This window comes from Sapajus apella, unplaced genomic scaffold (assembly GCF_009761245.1).
Source record: "Sapajus apella isolate SASKATOON/1434 unplaced genomic scaffold, GSC_monkey_1.0 scaffold3, whole genome shotgun sequence".
Lineage (NCBI taxonomy): Eukaryota > Metazoa > Chordata > Mammalia > Primates > Cebidae > Sapajus > Sapajus apella.
The window spans coordinates 53,488,423-53,504,113 of NW_022436943.1; the positions used below are offsets into that span (position 1 = coordinate 53,488,423).

General features: G+C 39.3%; 1 protein-coding gene across 5 annotated transcripts in view; it reads right to left on the reverse strand.

The window, feature by feature from the left end:
• The window catches only part of ASAP1 (ArfGAP with SH3 domain, ankyrin repeat and PH domain 1), a 403,505-nt gene that overhangs the window by 173,921 nt on the left and 213,893 nt on the right, over positions 1-15,691 (reverse strand). The window lies entirely within an intron of this gene.

Genomic DNA, 15,691 nt, shown 5'->3' on the forward strand with positions numbered 1-15,691 from the left:
TTGAGGCTGTAGTGAGCCATGTTTGTGTCACTATACTCCAGCCTGGGAGACAGAACGACACCGAAAGGGAAGGGGGAAGCGGGGAAGGGAATGGAGGGGGGAGGAGAAGGGAAAGGAACAATTATCAGAAAAAGGAGAAAACTGGCAAAACAATCTTGGATTGCAAAAGAAAAATTCATGTGTCCTAACAAGTTTCTTTCCCTGTAACTAATCTTCATTTCCTTTAATTCTATCTAGGTACCAGTATGAGGAATAGCATTTGTAAAATGCTTTCCGCAGTCCATCTCTTGCGCAAAATGTTCAGAACTGGATCAGATGAATTAGGTGCACATGAGAAACATTAATTTGTGGAAATTTCTCCTCCCTAAGCTTTTGTTTTCTAATTCATAAAATAAGGCCAGTATCTGCCTTACAGAATTGTGGTACTGGTAAACTGACATAAAGTATATAGAAGTTTCTCAATAGAACAAATAAACATAACAATAACCCCCACTGCCTTCAAACATATTCTTCATTTGGCTTCCAGGATATCACATTTTCTTGCGTGTCCTCTTGCCTCATGACTGTCTCCATTGTCTTTGCTGGTTCTTCATCTCTCTGACCTCATCATGTTGAGGCCCCTCAGTCTTGGGCCTTCCTTCTCTATTTTTGCTTACTTTCTTGGGATCTCAGTCTTACAGCTGTAAATACTTTTCTATCAGCTGGTAACTCCTGAATTGATATTCCTAGCCCAGACAACCCTACCCTTTGTAATACAGACATGTCTTCAACTGCCTATTCAGTATCTCCACTAACTATGTTTAATCTTCACATGTCTAAAACCAAACTCTTTATCTTCTACCCAAATGTTCTTTTTCTCAGTACCCTATCTGTGGCAATGGCAAATACCCTTTGCTTCTGAAATGGTCTCTTCGTTGCTGCTTTTGCTTCCCAGCACTCCGTTATCAACACAGCATTCAGTGTAACACTGTTATATAGTGTACATCAGATCTTGTGACTCTCATGGCAAATATTACCACTTGCCATGGATATCCAAGTTCCCAATCCTTGCAGGGTTACAGAAAGGAGTGCTGCATTTCCCTACAGTCTTGAAGTAAGGCAAGGAATAAGGCATGCACCACCCAAGGCCATGTGAGTGGAAGTGATGTATACCACATTCACATGGAAGCATTTCAGATGCCTGTACTCAACTCTCCATCTCCATCCTCTATTGTGGTGTATAGAGAAGCTGAATTTATATGGAGGCCCACAGTAGATGCACAGTATTTGTGAAATGAATAAATGAACAAATAGATATTTATCAAAGTTATCTTTAAAGGCTTTACAATAAATTACTTTTCTTTATAAAGCCTTCCTTTAATTGGAAACAATCCCTCCTTGCCCATAATTCTCATATCGTGTGTGTGTGTGTGTGTGTGTGTGTGTGTGTGTGTGTGTGTGTGTGTGTGTATGCACACATCATTTCCTACCACCACACTGCAAGAGGCAGAGATTACCTATGGTTCACTTTGCATCCCCACCCAGTGGACACTGCTGTAGATCTTTCAGTGAGCTGGACTTTCAAAGCTGTGGCTTGGTTAGTATTTGTTGACCTGAATGTATTGAATTCCATTTCAGGAATTTAAGAAGCACCCCCTTCTGAAATAGCCTAGGTTGTTCAATAATTGAGATCAAAATTATAAATTTTGCTTTCAAACACACCTTAGTAAATGCATGGGAGGAATGGGCAATCACGAAACAGAACATGAGTTTGGTTTGGGAAATAACCCAGGAAGTCTAAATACAATGAAGGAAACAAGTGTCACAACAGTCTAATGAAATGAAATGAGGCCCTAGCCAGCCCTCTAATCACCACCACATTAAAAATTCATGGTGCCTGCAGAGGCTGTCAGCATTTCAGGCTGAGATATTAAAAAAATGCAGCTCTAGTTACTACCCAAGTTCACTCAAGAGGAGCAGCTCAGAAAAACACAAAAGAAAGGCCACACTAGCTCAATGGAGAGGATGCACAGGTTTCATCACCCTCATGTGCTAGAGCTACTCCTCAAACCTTCTGTCTGAGGCCAAAGAGGTCCCACCTTACCACCAAGACTCCCACCTCATCTGATATCCTTTTCTGATTTTGGAGACCAGTGAAAAAAGAATTCAGCTACCTGTTCATTTTACCTGCTCCCAATGGGAGTACCTCAGTAGTAAACACAGATATATAGGCTGTTTGCTTGAAAATATCAAATATTGATAATGAAAAAAAAATTTATCAGAGTAATCGATATCCATGTATGCACTACCCAGCTTAAGAAATAAAATATTAAAGAATGATTCCCTATTCCCCTACTACTATCTCTCTACTCAATTCCAATCTTTCCCTCCCTCCCTAGACACAGCCATTATCCTGAATTGAAATTTCATGCAGAGGTTAGAAAGAATTATAAGAAGCTCTCAGTCTATCAGTGATGACGGACTCATTAAAGAATAAGATGGACTTGGCTAAGGGCTAAGGCAGAGACAGGCTATGGAAAGAAAAGTGTTGGGAAAAGCTGAGAACCTTCTGTGACTCAAATGCTTGTGTTTTCTACAATCTCATATTTCATCCTCACCAGTTCTGCAAGGGAAGAATTATGCTTATTTAGGTAGATGAAACATGAAATGTGATGTGAGGCAGAAGACTAGGTAAGCATAGGCTAGGTCATGGGTCCTGTATGTTTTGCTAATTCCACAGCTGAATAATCATGTAGTCTCTTTCTCTCCTTCTCTCTCTCTATATATGCATATGTATGTATGTGTGTATATACTGGCGTGTGTGTGTGTGTTTATACATATATATATATGTATGTATAAAATTTCCCAGTGTAGGCTGGGTGCCATGGCTTAGGCCCATAAGCCCAGCACTTTGGGAGGCCAAGGTAGGTGGATCACGAGGTCAGGAGTTCAATACCTGCCTGACCAACAAAGTGAAACCCCGTTTCTACTAAAAATACAAAAATTAGCCAGGTATGGTGACATACGCCTACAGTCCCAGCTACTAGGGAGGCTGAGGCAGGAGAATCACCTGAACCCAGGAGGTGGAAGTTGTGGTGAGCTGACATCACACCACTGCACTCCAGCCTGGCAACAGAGAGAGACTCAAGTCTCAAAAAAAAAAAAAAAAAAAAAAAGAAAAAGAAAAAAATTCCTATGTAAAAATGTAACAGTTTAATAAGATATATCTTGGGGTAACAATAATAATAATCCCATGAGAACAGAAATGACAGAAATTAAATGTGCTTAAAATAGTACCTGGCATGTGCCCCAAAATGTTAGCCACTGCTACCGCTATATACTCATGACTACTTACAATACAGAGAGATGTCTGTCATATCAAACAGTATAAAAACACAGGTCTCACGTATCTTACTTTTTTTTAACATACTGTATTATAAAGTTAGCAATGTCAGTACTAGAAAGATCATACACATGTCCCCAACACATACACCTGTGTTCTAAATTAAGGGTTTACCCAGCAGATTTTCAACAGACACAGAGAGTGAGATGACAAAGAACCATGATTCTGGTGGAGGAAACAGCAAGGGCAGCAGCAAAATGGAGCAATACACTGCAGAGTACAGTAAGCCATTTGAGTGGAATGTCAGCTCAGAGGCATAGGGAAGGGAGGGAAAGAAAAGGCTGTGGTGGTGGCACACTGCCACAGGAATCAGTGTGTCTGAAGGAGAGGGACTGGTAAGACAGAAAATGGCCCACTGATTTCAACAGGTTTCAAAGAGCAGGATGCAGCTCTGTTTTAAGATCTTCATTATATCCAAAAGCTGGAAGACTTTTGGGCACATGGTACAGTGGGAGTTAGGGTAAGGAGGTGAGAAAAGAAACTGGATAAAAGAAAAGAACAGAAAAAGAAATATCTATCCATTAAGAAGATACATTCTCTCCCAATATTCCTAAGAAACTTCTGGCATCCATCACATGTGGCAGAATATAAGGTAACTGTTTTGTTGCTGTTGAGACAAGGTCTTGCTCTTGTAGACCTGGCTGGAGTGCTGTGTCATGAACATGGCTCACTGCAGCCTCAACCTACTGGGCTCAAGTAATGCTCCCAACTCAGCCTCCCAAATAGCTGGGACTACAGGCACATGCCATCAAGCCTGGCTAATTTTTAATTTTCTGTAGAGATGGGGTCTCGCCATGTTGCCCAGGCTGGTCTTCAACTCCTGGGCCTGTGTGATTCTCTCACCTCAGCTTCCCAAAGTGCTAGGATTTATAGCTGTAAGCCACCACGCTCGGCCTGCAAGATAATTCTAAGAGCTAGGTGAATCCTTTCAGTTCAAACAAGAATAAAACAATACAGTTTTATCACCCAGACCAGAAAAGGCTACTTCATTAGGATTTCAACTGCCAGCATATCTGTGGGGAGATGACTAATATCAACTAATCACCGATTTACTACTCCAGTATTACTGCTCCAGTAATAACTGTATTAACAGCTAGTTTGTTGGGTATTAACTATATGTTATTGTATTAAGCACTTTACATACAGTACATTACTTCATTCACTCTTACTAACAGTCCATGAAATAAATACTATTACCATCCTTACTGTGTAGATACAAACACTTACTCATGATGATACAACTCATATATAAAGACATACCACCCTAAAACAAACCACTTTGACATAACAATTATTTTGAAAAGCACTTAAGAAACAGCAAGGTAGCTGAGTGTGGTGGTTCACACCTGTAATCTCAGCACATCGGGAGGCTGAGGTGGGCAGATGGCTTGAACCTAGGAGTTTGAGACCAGCCTGGGCACCATGGTAAAACCCCCTTGTATTAGTCCGTTGTCATGCTGCTAATAAAGACATACCCAAGACTGTGTAATTTATTTTAAAAAGAGGTTTAATTGACTCAGTTCATCATGGCTGAAGAGGCCTCAGGAAACTTACAATCATTGGTAGAAGGGGAAGCAAACAAATCCTTCTTCACAGGGCGATGTATGAGAGAAGTATGAGAGAAGGGCAGAGTGACGGAAGGAAAAACTCACAAAACCGTCAGATCTTGTGAGAATCCAGTCACTAAGACAGAACAGAATGGGGGAAGCCCCCCATAATTCCATCACCTCCCATGAGGTCCCTCCCCTAACATGTGGGGATTACAATTCAGATTACAATTCAAGATGAGATTTGGGTGGGGACACAGAGCCAGACCATTATCACCCATCTCTAGCAAAAATACAAAAATTAGCCAGGTGTTGTGGTATGAGCCTGGGGTCCCAGCTACTCGGGTGACAGAATGAGACCTTGAACAAAGAAAAAAGGAAGAAAGGGAAAAAAAGAAAGAAAGAGAAGGAGGAAAGAAGGATGAGGATAGGAGGAGACGGGAGAGGAGGGGAGGGAAGGGGAGGGGAGGGGAGGGGGGGGGGCAGGAGGGGAGGGGAGGAGAGGAGGAAAATTTTCTGCTTAAAAGCAAGGCATAAATCTTATTTCGTGAAAGTGTTTCCCCTATCTCCTTTCTAGGAAGAGGAAAAAACCTTGTTATAAGAGATGAAAAGTCAGCACCAAGATGAATCTGCATAAATAAACCTTGTTAAATAATCTCTATCACCTATTTGTTTCCCTCATTTATTTATCTTCCCTATAATTTACTGCCCTGTAATTCCTAGAAACCTCCTTTTCTCTTGTCACTTATCCACAATTTCCTGCCCTTTGTTAAAATAGTGTATATTAGCTCCTAGGCCTAGCTGCTTCTTTGGGGTTTTTCATTTCTTTTCTGTGAGGCCCCTTATGTACATACTAGCCTTTTCTCCTGTTAATCTGTCTTTTGTCCATTTAATTTGTAGACATCAGCCACTAAACCTTACAGGGTAGCAGAGAATGTTTTTTTCCTCCCCTATACTCCACATCCTGAAGTGGGACAGGCCTAGGTTCAAATCTCAAGTCTATCATTTACTATCTGTGTGGTACCTTGGTCAAGTAACTTTATCTTTCTAAACCTCATTCTTCCCCATCTGGAAATTATAATGGCATATACCTCATAGAGATGTTATTAAAAAAAATTTTTTTTTGAGATGGAGTCTCGTTCTATTGCCCAGGCTGGGGTACAATGTCACAATCTCAGCTTGCTGCAACCTCTGCCTCCTGGGTTCAAGAGATTCTCCTGCCTCGGCCTCCCAGGTAGCTGGGATTACAGGCACACACCACCATAACCACCTAATTTTTAGTAGAGATGGAGTTTCACCATGTTGGTCAGGCTGCTCTGAACTCCTGACCTCGTGATTCACCCACCTCGGCCTCCCAAAGTGCTGTGCTGGGATTACAGGCGTGAGCCACTGCACCCAGTCAGATGTTATTAACTTTAAGTAAGCTATTGCATGCCAAATGCCTGGTACACAATGAGCTCAATAAACATTTATAATAGCAATGACACAATGATGACAACTATACCAACTATCATCTTTGGCCACTGCATTGGAGCCAGCCTTTTACCCCGTGGACAGGAGGCAGACGCTTCAGACAATACTGAAGAGTTTATATCCCTAAGGGCTGGCATTAACAAATACCTTAGGAATACCTTAAAATTCAATATTCTTTAAACATACTTTGTATAGTCATCCAATGAGGCCTTCCTCAAAACTTTCAGAACCATAGCAATTATTAAATAGGTCTCTCCCTGAGGGGTTTTTCTGATATCCTGTGTTATACCTTACCAAATAGAGCAATTTTCACAAAACCTCTGGACCAGACTGCCTGCCAACCTAATCTTTGATTCTCAGTGACTCTAATTATGGCTGCTATTTAGTAAGTACTGGACCAGACTGCCTGCCAACCTAACCTTTGATTCTCAGTGACTCTAATTATGGCTGTTATTTAGTAAGCACTGACTATGTAGAGGGATTCATCACAGTGGAAACTGCTGTGATACTCCCTCAAGGCAGTTGCTTTATAGATTAGAAAAGTGAAACTCGGTGATGAAGAAAGGATTAGATCCCAGCTTCATTTGATTCCAAACCCCATCGTTCTCCACTGACACACTCAGGAAAGACTATCATGGATGCTAGAATATTGTGTGCCACAGTATCTATATAGAATCTAGTATGTGAAAGGCTTGATGACAAATACCAGGAACAAAAAGGTGAATAAGTCTTTCTATACCGTAATAATATTGACAAAGTAATAATAATGATAATTATTTGCAATTACAATTTTTGATTAATGTTCCAAGAACTGTGCTAAGTATTTTTCCTGCGTTAACTTTTTCAATATTCACAATGTAGAAACTGGTTTAGAGAAGTTAAACAAGTTGCCCATTGTGATTCAGCTAAGAAGCAGTAGTGACAGGCACTGACCCCAGAGCCTGTGCTCTTAACTAGTGTACTTCGGTTAAGTGCTGGAGCCTCCAGAAGTCTTTTAACTTAAGTCAGATGCCAAGAAATTGAGAGACCTGAAAATCCAGGTCTTAGCTCCAGCCTCTACTATGTCAGGAGACTGAAGCTCCTAGGGGCCCTCATTTCTTCATATCTAAAATAGGTCTAGTAACATCTGCTCTGCTGAGAGGTAAAGGCATCATAACTAATATAAGAGCTCTTTTGGAAAAACACAAAAAAATTATAAAACCACAAAGGATTATTTCTACTTAATGGGTATAATAAGGCCTTGAGAACACAAAAAAATAAATTCATCCTGAAGAGCATTCCAAACCACAACCAAGCACAACCTAGACATCATTTGGTGAAGGATCACACAGAACATAGGCCTAAGTGACACAGAGATTTGGGTCTGAATCCCCACTCTGGTTCTAACTGGCCATATATAACCTTGGAAATGGCACTTAACTTTTCTGGGCCTCAACTTCATACGTGAAATGGGGCAATGCCAATAAGGTACATGGCATGCCTCTAAAAATATCTTTATTTCTGTTAACTTCATTCACCCTGAAATTCAGGGCTGAAGTCCTGATGCTAATGGACATCAAATATAAATTAAAACATGGTATTTTTTGGAGGATTTCAGGATATATAAGATGACTATGGATCAAATTCCAGGTTTTCTGTTTATAAATTGTGGATCTAGGGCAATTTATATATCATCTCAGATTCTGCCTTCTTAGCTGCAATAATACCTACTTGATGAGGTTATTAAGGGAAACAGATGAGAAAAACCTATGAAGTGCCTCATCTAGTATCTGGTATACACTGGTGTTTGTAAAATGCTAAGTGCCATCCCACACTCCAGAATCTCACTTCCTTAATTTCCCATACTTTCTTTCCTGGGAGGCTAGCCTCTCTTCCAAGGTCTTTATGCAAGTTCTCCTTCTGTGTCAAGAGTCCAGAGCAACATGTGTTTATCATCTTATCTTCATGAGCTAAAAAAAAATCTTCCAGTGGATACCTGGGATACATGCTTTATTATACTCCAGTCACAAAACCTATCCAAAGTTCTCCTGTTTGTAAGTTCCATCACAATTTCAGGACTCATCCTGACTCTTTAAAGGTCAGATATAAGTGTAACCTACCAAGCATCCTGTTATTCACTCTCTTCTTATCCTCTTGCCAAGTTGGGGGTCTCAGCTTAATATACGTTATTATATGCCCAGTTCCCAGTGCTGGGCCTGGCAATAGTGAGTTTTCAGTAAAATGCTCACTGCATGTAGTGGGATTCTCCTAGAACAAGCCTTTTCCTTCCTTCAAAAAATACATAGCAGCAGCCACACGCCAGCCACATAAAATACAGTGAGCTATAATGCAATAACAAAGCCATATAATGTGTCATAAATCATCGTGCTGCCATAAAAGGGGAAGTGACAAATTATTTTATATTATCCCATACATACTTTGTAGCACTAATAACACATAAAATATTTAATTGTTTTTAAAATTATGTAAATAATTCATATACTATTACAGAAATATAAAAAGATAAAATTACAATTTCCTTTCCCCCTTTCAAATCCCACTTCCTTAAAATAAGCCAAGTTAATAATCTGGATTATATCTCAGTGAAATCTTATGACTAAAAAAAATCACACACACACACACACACAGACACACACATATAGGTGTTTCCACCCCTTTCTCCCTTTTAAAAAAAAACAAATGGGATATTACATATGACCACTATGGCTTGCTTTTTTCCTATGGAATAAAAATCATGACATTTAATATAAGTAAATCTAATTATTTTAACTGTGATTATGTTCCATAATAAATCCCCCTGCTGAGAGGATACTAGGTTTTCTGTAGCTTTTGTCACCAAAACACAATGCTGCAATAAATGCTCTTATACACAAGCTTTTACATGCTGTTAGTTTATCTCTGGAAAAATATATTCACAAAAGCAGAACTGCTATGGGATAGGGTGTACAATTCAAATTTTAATTAATATTGCCACATTTTTCCCAGAGAAGTTGGTTAAAGCAATTCACATTCCCAGCAGCAATGCACATACACAAGGGGCTCAACCATATAAGCACACAGATGTTACTGTTCCTTTTAGTTCTGGCCACATGTATATAAAAAAATTGACTATAGTAAATCTATCTTTTTGTATTTTATTGTCCATTAACATTTCCTTTTCTGCCTGTTTACATATTTAGCCTAGTTTTCCAATGCTAGTCTTTCTCCTATCAGTTTGTAAGAATGTCTTGTATAAAGGATAGAAACTTTACAAGTTGCAAATATTTCTTCGATTTGTCTTGTAACTTGTTAATGGTGTCCTTTGCTATAGAGAAATTAAAAAATTTCATGTAGTCATTATAGATCAATCTGTACGCAAATGAATTTTTAGGGCTTCCTGCCTTGCTTATGTTCCTAAGCCTTCTAATGTTTACTATTTTAAAAAATACTTAATCTTTAATCAAAAGCAGTATATTTGTTTATATAGCACAGGAAAGAGTTCGTTATTTTAAGTATGTTACTAAATTTTCTAAAGTTTCATTAACTTCAATATTTAAATACTTAATCCATCTGCAATGAAATTATCTATATGGCATTAGGAGTTATAACTTTTTTCTTTCTTCTGTATGAAAACATACTGCTATTTAAGATGGCCTATAGAAGGCAACTATTGAATATTTGATTTAAAAAAAAGAACACACAGACAACACTTGGATGGAGTGGGTTAGGCTTCACAAGAGAAGAGAAACTTGAAAAATGAATAGCTATTTAACAAGTAGACTTGTGGTGTGAACATTCAAGGCAAGAGATAGCAGCGTATCACACGGGCGCCATAAAGTACTCAGGAATAAGGAAGCCAGTGTTTGCTTACGTTGGCTGAGATACAAAGAAACTAACATGGAGTCTCTGGTTGCTCCAGAGCCTACCACCTTCAATCTAGAGTCAAGTAGGTTAACATTTTGTTTTAAGAGACAGGGTCTTGCCCTATTGCCCAGGCTGTAATGCAACAGCGTGGTCATAGCTTGCTGTAGGCTTGATCTCCTGGGTTGAAGTGATATTCCCACCTCAGCCTTTCCCTGGGAGCTGGGACTATGGGCATAAACTACTATGCTTGGCTTTTTTTTGTTTTTAAGAGATGGGGCCTTGCTATGCTGTCCAGCCTAGTTTCGAAATCCAGCCCTTAAACCAATTATCCTGCCTCAGCCCCCAAAGCACTGTGATAGGTTAAAGTTTTAAAAGCACAGTCCTCTGTTCCTGTTCATCATCAGACGGGGGCTCAGATCCTTTCTGCCACACCAATCCATAAACTCAGTGCCACCTACACTGTGACCCAGAAAAGAATTTGTTTTAATTTTATAGACACCACGTTATTGGGGAATGAAGGCTGGAGTTTGAGTCTAAACTCTTTATTTCCTTATCTATAACACTGACTAATTTGGAAATAGCTGCTGATTATGAGCAAGTTATTTCACTTCCCTGAGCCTCAGTAACCTTACATTTTCCTACCACCATTAACTGTAAGAGTCTATTGTTAAGATTAAAAACGAAGTCCTTGAAGGCAAAAAGCCCTGTGTGCATTTTTCAAAACCGCTTTTCTCCCCGTCACTTTGGATGATTCATTTCTATAATTTCTCAAGGTCATTTTGAATTTGGAGTTGTTCTTTCAAAGTCCTAGCCATGCCCCCGCCTCTGGGGTGTTATCTAGAAACTCAGCATGCATATTCTCATTTCTGCAGCACTCACACATCCATTAAATAACACAGCCCCAAGAAAAGATACCCACAGAGTTTTACAGAGCTATTACTCAGCATTTAAACAGCATCTGAACATCACTCTCCTACAGCAGAAGCAGAAATGTTCTCTCTCCTGGCTTCATCATACAGTCTTCCTGCCTGCCAGAAGAAATACACATTACACTTTGGTTTACTGATGGCTCTGCAGGTAATTGCAATGCTTTGAGATCTGGCCCCTCAAATAGGTAGCAAAGACACAACCTATTCCTTCCCTACTTCAGTCTCCACAGTATGACTACCCAAAGGAGCCAACCCTTCAAAATAAATTAGTGTTTAAAAACAGGACCCCATATTTTACTACTAATTCATAAACTTTCATCAAGCACCTACAATAGGATACAAAGGTTATTTAGTGTTTAGAATTATGGCCTTGGATATGACCTTTAAGCCCTTCTGAACTTTAGCTTTTTGGCTTATAAATTATATGTAAAATAGAGATAATAAAACCTTGTTGGGTTCTGGTTCTGCTAATGAGGTAGTAGCCTAGGATAGGACTCAGCCTGAGTAGCTACCCTCTGCACTAGTGCTCTGCACTATTTTTTTGTGGTTGCTTTTTAGAGACAGGGTCTCACTCTGTTGCCCAGGATGGAGTGCAGCAGCGCAATTACAGCTCACTGCAGACTTGACCTCTTCTGGCCATCCTCCCACCTTAGCCTCCTGAGTAGCTGAAACCAAAGGTGCATGCCACCATGCCCACCTAATTTTTTTTTTTAATTTTTTGTAGAGATGGGGTTTTACCATGTTGCCCAGGCTGCTCTTGAATTCCTGGGCACAAGTGATTCGCCTGCCTTGGCCTCCTGAAGTGCTGGAACTACAGGCATGAGCCACACTGTATCTGGTCTTCCAAACTATTATTAATCATCAATCCCTGTCAGTAAAACATTTCAAAGCATTTTCAAGCACTGCCTATATGTTTATTTAATCAATTATATATTATTATATATATTATACTACATATAACATAGTATATATTGTATGTATCAAAACAATACTGTTTATATAAATCAATGGTTCTGATCTCAATGTCAGGGGTTCCAAAAACCCCTGAAATTGACTGAAATATTCTGCTCTGTAAGTTTTTTTTTTAAATTCAGAGAATGTGTGTCATTGTTCCAAGGTTTACTAAGGAGTCTATGACCCCAAAATATTCAGAATTAGAAGAAATGTTAGCTGTATCTGAAGACAAAGCTTCTTGCCCTTTCTGGGTGCACAGCTGGTGAGTATGAGGGAAGGGCAACAGCACATGTGAGATCACAAGGGGGAGGTCTCTCTGGATTAGTTGCTAGGGAAATGCAGTACTGCTAGACACTATGAACTCCCCTTTGGGTATGCACAGTGCATTTTAGAGGCTACAAAAGCATCTTCATCTCATTGCATAAATAGACAAGAAAAAAATCATCATCTCATCTGTTTCACTGGTAGAAAAACCAAGGTCCTGAGAAATGAAAGGATTTGTTAAAAAATACTCAGTTACTTCTTGTCAGAGCAGAGATCATATGCCAGCTCTCTACCTAGGAGCATCCGGACTCCTCACTGTACAGGAAGCATAGAACACCCCCCAAAACATGACCTTAACTAGGCTTCTCCACTTCAGAACTCTGGGAAAACGCATCACTCTAAAATGCGGAGGAGTAAGATAATGAGGGCCACAGAGAACACAGATGTGTGGGGACTCCAAAAGTGTGTGTGTCTGTGATTCAGAATGTACACAATGGGCCAGGAGCAGTGGCTCACACTGGTAATCAGCAATTTGGGAAGCCAAGATGGGTGAACTGCTTGAGCCAGGCGGTCAAGACAAGCCTGGGAAACATGGCAAAACGACATCCCTACAAAAAACACAAAAATTAGCCAGGCATGTACCAAGTGCCTGCAGTTCCAGCTACTACTTGGGAGGTTAAGGTGGGAGGATCACCTGAGCCCAGGAGGGAGGCCAACATCATGCCATCAAACACTCCAGGCTGGGCAATGGAGTGAGACCCTCTCTTAAAAAAAGAAAGAAAGAATATGAACAATAAAAAAACACCTATAACTTGAAAAAAAAAAAAAAGAATATAAACTATGAAAAAAACCTTTAAAAAGACGTGTGGCTACTATCTTTTTTTCTTTTAGCTCATCTGAATTTTCTACAGTAAACACATTAATATCACATTGCCCTTTCACAATAGGGGAAGAAACCAGAAAATACCAGTGAGAAAAATCAGCACGGGATGTCCCAGTACCCCCAGCACCCACACAGCTCTCTATAAAGAAAAACGTACATGACTGATCAATTACCTGAGCCATGAAAGGTCTCAGAATATCCTTCTGTTATCTGTGAATGCAAGAGACAAACGGGCCAAGCAAAGTCATCCTCTGTCAACCCCTAAATGTTTTGTCTTATGGCCCTGATTATCAATGAAAACTACTTCAGAATCCGAAACAACTTGCTTGATTTCCATACCCAAATGGGACAACACAAAATCAATAAGTACTTATTCTTTCTTGCTAAAGGCTTAATTGGAGAAGCCTCTCCAGTTGTAAACAAGACATTTTAAAATTCATGTTGACATGTGAACTAAAAATGTAATTCAACACACACATATGACTGCTTCTTAGAGGTTGTCATGGCACTGTTGTTTCCAAAGGGCAGATTCTTTGCTATGGTTTAAGTGCAATGTCTTTATACAGGAAAATACAATCCTACTTTGATGAGACATAAACCATTCAAGATGATGAAAATGCAATTTGGAATAAAAGGCAGCAAGATATAGGTAAAGCCATAAAATCTTGACTGTAATTGTCAAGAAGGGTCTATTTAAGGCTCGAAGGTGGTCCTTAAAGATAACTACAGTCATTAATCTGAATCAATGGACTCTGGCACACAACAGGTATTCAACAGCGGCTATTACTTATTTTTACCAAAAGAAATCATTAAAGCAGAGAAATACATTCTTATATTCACCTTTAACAGAGCAAATTTGTTGTTCATCCTGAGGCTTAAAAAACCCCAAACTAGGTGGGCATGGTGGGCTCACGCCTGTAAATCCCAGCACTTTGGGAGGCAGAGATGGGCGATGGCTTGAGCCCAGGACTTCAAGACCAGCCTGGACAACACCGTAAAAATCCATCTCTACCAAATATCCCCTCCCCTTCACACACAAAAAAATTAGCTGGGCATGGTGGCATGCAACTGTGTCCCAGCTACTTGGGAGGCTGAAAAGGGAGGATCACCTGAGCCCAGGAAGTCAAGACTGTAGTAAGCTGAGACTGTACTACTGCTCTCCAGCCTGGGCAACACAGTGAGACTGTGTCTCCAACAAAACCCAAATTAGTGGTCACAAGCTTATTTAAAACTATTTAATTTCTCATGTTGTATATTCCCCAATGGTACATGCATCCATCATTAACTGAGAGCACTCATTCTACAACCAGCAAAATGGAGGAAGTACATACACAGGCTCATACACGTAGTAAATAGCTTTTAATTACAAGCAACAGAATATGTGAGCCAATAACTGGGACCCCAAAATTGAAAATTCCTCAGAAGCCTGGGGTTTTAATATTATTCTGGAAAGAGACATCAATTTTTTTTTTAACAGCATTCTTTTGAATTGCTCTAGTTTATCCCCACATAATTTAAGGAGTAATGCTCTCTTGGTTAAGTATATTCCCTTTTGCAGGGGAAAAAAACCCCTTCCTTGACCATTCTGAAGGAACTGATTAATTTGTTTTGACCTCTCAAGGAGTAATAATGGACCCACAAGAATGCAAAATGCCTTTAAGGCCCAAAGAAACTTGTTTAGATTTTGCTCAATCCCAGTATTTCCATCTAATACCTTTTGAGAGCTTACGAATTATCATTTTTACTAATAAATTTACTGTAATACAAAAAGATTTTTTTAAAAATCTGGTTATCATCCACAAACTTGAAAAACAGCAAAAAAGGTAAAATTTCCTAGAGACAAGCTGCTTTTGTACAATCTTGTGACATTTTATTCTAATCTATTATATCTCTTACATATGCCTGTTAAGAAAGTTTTTCTCCCCACTGAAAACTGCAAGATTAAAATAAGCATTATGTGACACCACGGTAAGACACTGAATCTAATCACCAACTTTACTTACAACTGAATTCACACTATACCTTCAAGTCTGAGGAAATGCTTAACTAAAAAATAGCTGAAATAAAGTTGTTTGGCTACAAAAACATTTGCTTCCTATCCACTGATAAATTTAGTACTTCACCTTTAAAATCCTAGATTTGATTGTCCACTAGGAGCTTTTTCTTAAAATAGGTAATTTAACAAAATGAAAAACTGAAGAGAACACCATACATTTTTTGCCTTAAAAACAAAAACACTCTCTTATAAAACTATCTACTACTTAATTCTAACTGAAAGGGAATGGGAGACAAAAATGGAAGGCAATGAGAAAACCAATGGCTATCTCCCTTGTAATGAAAAAGCTACAAAACTTTTAACAATCTAGCTGTGTTTTGAAAATAAGACTTCCACATCATATGCTTGTAATCAAATTAT